At 38.8% G+C, this 7589-nt stretch overlaps 1 long non-coding RNA gene across 1 annotated transcript; it reads left to right on the plus strand.

The window, feature by feature from the left end:
• Positions 1-2841: 2841 nt before the first annotated feature.
• On the plus strand, positions 2842-7237 carry LOC137192096 (uncharacterized). The gene is made up of 3 exons (XR_010930509.1): positions 2842-3881; positions 4067-4223; positions 4523-7237. It is a non-coding gene; the product is annotated as an uncharacterized lncRNA (long non-coding RNA).
• Positions 7238-7589: the final 352 nt, after the last annotated feature.

Here is a 7589-nt window from a genome sequence, read left to right on the forward strand (position 1 = left end):
GGAAATATGTGTATTTGCTTTCTTGAAAAAAGGTAATGCCTGCACACTTACTCTAAGCCAACAAATTTTAATCTGGACAACATTTCAATCTTTGTCAGGTCAGAATGTTTGTAAAAATGGAAAACACACCCATATTTATATATCATGCACACCAATAGGCTGACAAGCTCTACGCTGACAGGTGTGGTTAACCATCTGACCCACCCAGGGTGATAAACATCTCAAAGCAATCAATAATTCAATAAAGTACACAGAAAATAGCAGGAATACAAATTCAATACTTCAAAAACAATGCATCAAAAATACCACATCTAACATAAATAGTTAGATGAGAAAATTGATACCATTATTGCACATTAAATATGCCGCTATTCTCATCAGTTTAGCTTAGCACAAAGACTGTAAACAGAGGGAAACAGCTAGCCTTGCTCTGTCCAAAGATAAGTAGCTGACTGACGTCTTCATTAAAACAACAGAAGTTTGTTTGGTTGAACTGTAACTCTAGTTGCTCTTCTCTTGTATTTCTGACAACATAGCTGCTCAACAAGTGTTTGCTGTAGTATTAAACTGCACTTGCTGTTACCATGGTTACCACAGTGTCGCCAAATCAGTCAGGAGACATCTTCCCATTCACTTGAATGAAAAAGTGTGTCCAAACTTTTGACTGGTACTGTATATACAGTATAACGCAAGAAATGCCAAACTTAAATTGGATTAGTGAGTTAAATACAGAGGTAGTGAGAAGGCCACCCAACATGTAATAAAAATTCTGTTTTAGGTCACATGCTTATATTACATTATCTTGCATAACTTTGTAGTTTTGGATTCAACCTAGATCAGATGCAAATTCATAATTTGAAGATTGTATAGGGTAATTTTCTTCCAGCGTGGTGTTCCACCTTTGGTCTTAACCTTTGGTCTTAACCTTTGCAGAGGGCCCCTTTTGCAAAGTCATATGAAACAGATTTACCTGGAGAGAGCAGCGAGTGGAGAACTGCCGAGAGAGCAGCAGAAAGAACAAGACAGAGCAGAAAGGAAGGGAGAAGGAGGGAGGGAGGGAGAGAAAGGGTGAGAGAAGATCCTCTGAGGGCAGCAGCTCTGGTTTCACCCAACCACTGATGCTGACTGGCAGCCATGTCAAAAGGGAAGAAGTCAAACGATGCTGATTCTCAAGTTCATCTTTAGGGCATGTCAAAGTAAAGCTTATTATACATGAGTTTGGAGGGCCAGGAATGTGCAAACACACGTGTAGAGACACAAACACACACACACACACTCACACACACACACACACACACCACACACACACATGAATGTGCAGACACAATTTGCAAAATATATAAATTGTGTTTTTGTGCTTTTATGCACACACGCATACACACACACACTGTACTTTGTCATAACATCTTGGCTGTCAGTATTTAATGAGCAGTAAAAACTTTGAAGGTTATTACCCACATGTACTGAAGAATGGATTAAACATAATTACTTCTAAGACATCTTCATCTGGAGATTATCTCTGTGATGTACAGTGAAAAGTCAGGCTTAGACCTTTATTAGGACATGGGGCTTATAGGTTACTGATCATAACACAGGAATCACATGTCCTCTTTTTTTTTTTTGTGAGGTCTTGTATGGATATTGCAGGTCAAAATCTTTTCAACGTTTAAGCTGTTTTCATCTGTCCTGTGTAAGTTGAGGATGGTCTTCAACAGCTGAATGAATACTGTGGTCAGCAACCATAAAAACAAGATATTCTCCATCTTCCACAAAGTGTTTTCATTTCCACAAAGTTTTCTGCTTTGCACTCTATTTATATCCATATTCAGACATTGACAGAATAAAAAGCTAAAGGTTTGGCCGGTTTGTCAGGACTGAAACCACCATCACAGATCACTTTCTACTAAACAGAATTATTGAATGATTCAGTTTGACTGTTTTATTTGAGGGCCTACACCACCGCACACAACCATCAGTAACACTGAATGTTTCAATTTGACATTGTGTTTTCCTTTACACCAACAGTTTAATTAAATGCTTGAACCTCTAGAAGAAGAAGTCCAGAAGATAACTGACTTGATCATTACTTAATAAGGCCCAAGGCACAATTCTTTATATTTAATTTAATTTAGTTGTTACTCTTTCCTAATTTTGCTTGTTTATTTATTTTATTATGTGTGATATGATTGCATAAGACAAATAAATTTAAGTGACTACATTAGCGCTGTGGAATCCTCAATATAGTGATTGATTTGGTTTATTAAGTAAAGAACCTGTATACAAGAGCCAAGGTTGTGTGGTACACAGACGGGATGCCCCTTGTTAGCGTCCATCTTTTCCTTTATTTTTTTTTTCCTCTTGGCCAACCCAGGGACTCAGGGTCAGCAGGAATTCAGCTTTGAGAGTTGGAAACCTCATTCGTGAGAAAAGAAAGAAAATCTCTCTAATTCAATACATATTTAAAATAATAAACTTAAGTATTGTAAATAATATGGGAGAAAATCAATTCCAAAAATCCATTTTATATCATAGTTTTGGTGCATATACTTTTTAAGGGTTTATTTCAAAATATATTTACTACTTGTACTTAAGGGTCACTCAGAGTGCATGTTTGTGTGATGATTCATTGCCTCTGTAAAACTGGTGTGTTTGATGGCCTCAACAATAACACAGCCTCAATAAATTTTATGCTATGGAAATTATAGCTTAGAAAATATGATAGTAATGTTACACATTGTAAAAATGTCTCCCTTTACAGTTTTTAAATAAATTTTTCACTCTTGTTTCATTACATTTTTTGAACAGGGCTATATGTAGAAGTTACAATACATATACAGTACCAGTCAAAAGTTTGGACACACCTTGCTATCTATATTGTCTCTATAAGTTCTCAGACTTTTTGGTGTTTAGTTTTTTATTTTTTATTTTTTTCACTCCAACTCTCAGATGTACTTTGGATAAAAGCATCTTTTATAAATTGGATAAAAGCATCTTTTGTAAATTGTAAAATATTGAATACAATATATACAGAGTTTCTCAGAGGAGAAAAACACACACACACACAAGGATGGGAAATCTTAACAAGATAGAATAAATCACCAACCTTTCGTATTTTTTACTCAGGACATGCTGTGTCATGCTGAGATAGTTTTACACCATGACTTTAATGTGAATTGCTTGTGTCTCAGTACTGCTGCTCGGGCAACTAGAAATGTTCATGATAAAGGGAACAGAATGAGGGAAAGGGGAAAGGGGCAAAAGGGCATTGTCTAACCCCCAATATGGTTCATTCAAATTTCCAGTGACATTAACTGTATATCAACCACATTCAGGAAAGGCCACATGCCTGTAACATTGGGCTATTTTTTTGTGAAGCCGTAAAAATGCTCCATTGTGTTTTACAGCATTGCACTCCATTTTATGTTCATTTTCCCTCTGATGGATGTACAATACTGACATTACATCACTTACAGAGACAGCCAGCTCTGCCATCAATGGTTGAGCAAGCCATAACATACAGATTTGTGTAGTCAGTTTCACTGCTGTCACACTTGCATTCCACATTCCTCAGCACACATAATAGTTATTATGCTCTTTTTTTATTTTCACTGTTTTGAATCAGGCCTGTTAGACACTTCACTCACATTACCCAGTTGGGGGCGATCAGTCCTTGAATTGAATGGTCCTTGCCTGGGCATGTCTTGACCTATCCCTGTCCTAAACACTGAGGTGCAATGCTGCCCAATGACCTATAGAGGGAGCAGTTCCATATGCTCAGACTACCACTGACTCCTCTCTCTACCACAGCTGGCTCTAACACCTGCTCTCCAGATGTCTTATTCCACAAGAGGAGAGAATGAGCTCGACTTTCAAACTTTGTGGTGCTTTTTTCAGTCAGCCTCTCTCTCTCTCTTTCACTCTCTCTCTCTCTCAATAACCTTAAAACTCAAAAAATGAAGCCTTTTTCATGAACTCTCCTCACCTTTCTCTTCTCACCTCTTACTTTCAGTCTGTCTCTGTCCTTTTCCATGCCTTGATTGTTTACACAGGTCTTTATTACACCCAGGCAGCTGGAAGCGAAGGTGAGGTGAAGGAAATGAAACATCACCTGGTGGCAGAGTGCAAGAGACACAAGGGAACCTCTTCACATCACTCCATTACGCCACTCCCTCCCATATGGGTTCTCCACGCTCAATATATCCCCTTAAACCGACAATGATGAGGTATTTGTTTTTAATGCCTCTTTTATACACTTTAGCACCTAAGTGCAGTGTGGCTGAAATGTGTAATTAGTATATTTTTCTTTGTGGATGAAGACAAGGAGGGAGTTGCCACACGCAAATGGTTTATGAGTCACATGATGATTCAGAGGCAACTAAGGAAAGAAAATTAGTCTTAACTTTAACAATGGATATGTGGCTTACTGTCAAACTTGAAAAACAATAAAGTGAACCAGCAGTCAGAGAAGTGTCCTGTGATTTTAAGTTTGCCCTTGGTACAATTATCCCCTGTGTGTTTGTAGTAAATCTGCAAGCATATGGTCCTGCCTTTGAAGACACAGCTACTAATCCTGTAACCCTGTCAGAGAAAGAGAGGGAGGGAAGAGAAAGAAGGACTGCAATGTACAAGAAAAATCAAGACAGGGGACAAGAGAGTGCTCACTTGTAGCCAGTGATGGAAAACTATGCAATGTTTTCTGTAAAACCTTGTCAGAAAATGCATTCTCATTATTGGAAGACACAAGAGGAAAAAAAATAAATAAATAAAAGAGAGCTACTTAAAGTGTTTTAACAGATGTTTCAATGTGTATCTGTTTTCGTTGTTTTATGGGGATTTCACTGGATTCTTACGTATTGAACATAAATAATGGAGGGGAGAACTACACTGATTTTTTGAATTTTTTTATTTACACCACCACAAAATGGCACGCAAATAAAGGAAAGCAGAAATGGCCAAAGGGGAAGGCCAGGTCTTTAATATTTGTCAGGAGAGGGAAGCCACAGGGAGGGTGTTTCCCTCTGGCCCAGGGGCCGGTGCTGTGGTGACCGCTGCCTGCCTGCCTGCCGGGGCCGCCTGTTAGCAACAATGTTTGATCCCGGGAGCCCGAGATCCCTGGAAAAGCTGTACTCCATTTGCCGGGGTTGGTTGACTTCTGGAAGCAGAACAGTCAAGTCAGCAGCGGATTGGCCCCGATTCTGTGCAGCTGCTCGGGAGCAAACACCACGAGAACCGCTCAAGGAACCGCTCGGGGAACCGCCACGGAACCGCGTGGAGAACCTCGACATGTGTCATAGCCACAATTTACAGAGTTGTGTGTTGTGAAACAGATATATGATACCGCGACACTTAACAAAGTTATTTTGGAAATGGTATATAAGTCCTACCAACTACAAGCTTGGCTGCAGCAATGTGGAGTTTCTCATTAAAGCATGTTCTCTGCTTTCGTTCACATGCAGTTTCAGTAATTTCAACATATTTTCACATCACACTGTCATGCCTTTCACGTCTTTACAAACAGTGCAGAAACTTGTACACCCAGATATGCAGCTCTGTGTCACCACAGTCGACCAATGTACAGTGCATGTGTAGGTTACACATAGGGAGGCTATAGCTTACTGAAGAGAAGGACATTAAAACTGCTAAACTGAAAGTAATGTTTTTATTACGCTACGTTTTGAATGTGACTGTTATTTTGGTTTCCATTTACTTTGGATGACTAATGCTGCTCAGTATCAGTCAGTCTGCTGGTCTGCCGTATTACATATTCTTACAGACGACAGCTGTTATGTAGATCTTTGTCCAAATGCAGTAAATCTTTCTTTAGTTATATGTCTAGGACCATTCGGAGTCAAACCATCTAAGACTTTAAAGAAAAGGAAACAAGTCAACAACTAAATCATACAAACTTTGTGTTGAGTATAAGAGCCAAAAAGCCAGGGATTATAACATGTGGTGTCTTACCCACCTCTACCACAATGAACACAAGCTGTACTTGAGTCACGCTGTTGCTACAGTACTTGGGAAAACACAATACAAGTAAACAAAAGGCAAAAGAATGGAATGAATTATAAATATTAACAAAACTGAAATCAAATCAGTAATGTTGTAAGGCATTACTGATTTGATTTCTTATAGAACACAGACAGTCTGTTGCTCAGTGTATGTCAAAACAGTAGGGCGTTTACAGAATGTGGAGAATTAAAGGATATGTTCACAATTTTTCAAGTCTGTCTTAAAACAAAAGTCAGGTGCCCGTATGAACATTGAAATGGGTTTTGCTCTCTGTAATCATTCCTCCTGCTCATACCGGCCATTGAAAAAGTCCCCTCTAAATGCATGTTATTGATAGGGGACAAAATCCACAGTCCTTGTTCTATGCAACAATTTATTTTAAAAGTTTATCTGAAACTAATATGAGGCTTTCAACAGTCTGAGTCAGTCAAATCAAGTGGATATCTTCCAAAGTTACAGTCTTTTTAGTGTAAAATTCCCTCTTTGTGTCTCTACGGACAGTGTTTTCCGGTTCAGCCTCGGTGAGAGCATGGCAACAAAAAGAGAAAATTTGACTCTAAAAAGACATTAACTTTGACTCATTTGGATGACTGAAGCTTCATCATAGCTTCAAATAAACATTTAAATACATTTTCCCCCCATCACTTACATTGTAAGCACATTAGGAAGGCATCTTTTAATGATCAGTATGAACAGGAGGAATGATTACAGCAAGAAATTGTTAATATCTGATTATTGTTTTCAGACAGACTTGTAAAATTATGAGCCTATCCTTTAAAAACAGATTGTTAACAGTTAAATTGTACCACCACATATGTAGGGGGCATAAATACAGATGTCTTACATTTCTTGTATTGTATTTATTGTCTGTTTATACATTCTTAACACTTCCTGTTGCGTGTAGACCGACAGTACAGAAGTGGTGTAATGTAGCATGTAAAAAGTGAAATTCTTATAATGAAAAACATCAGAGAAACACATTAACATATGAGGAGAAATACATAGGCATACAGTCAAAGAGAGATACATTCCCGGAAAGATTGATAGTGAAAGCGGTGTACCACTGGGGGTTAGCAAGGCAGCTGTTCCTAGTATCTGGAGGAAATATTCCCAGGCCATCGTCATGACACACAAATACATAATGATCAGTATGGCCACATCGGCCCATCAGAAATCATACTGTACACATATACACAGATGCACATATACACATGTGACACACACACTAAAGATTCCCAGACATTCTTGGTGATGCGTAGAGCCTCATGCCCCCATCACCATGTGTTGAAGTAGCGCAGAGGCAACCACATCAGGGTCTTTCACCCCACCCTGCTCACCCACAGCATCCAACACACACACAAACACACATACACACACACACTCGCCTTGGTAAGTGTTTTGTAACACAAATGTATCATGAATGTACTGAAATATGCAATAACAACACACACACAGACAACACTTTTAACTGTATATATGCAAATACACTCACAACCACAGTACACACACACACACACACAAACAGATGCATGCTCAGTCTGACCATAAACACATGGAACCATGCAGGGGATCAAACC

The sequence above is a fragment of the Thunnus thynnus genome, chromosome 11 (genome assembly GCF_963924715.1).
Source record: "Thunnus thynnus chromosome 11, fThuThy2.1, whole genome shotgun sequence".
Classification (NCBI taxonomy): domain Eukaryota; kingdom Metazoa; phylum Chordata; class Actinopteri; order Scombriformes; family Scombridae; genus Thunnus; species Thunnus thynnus.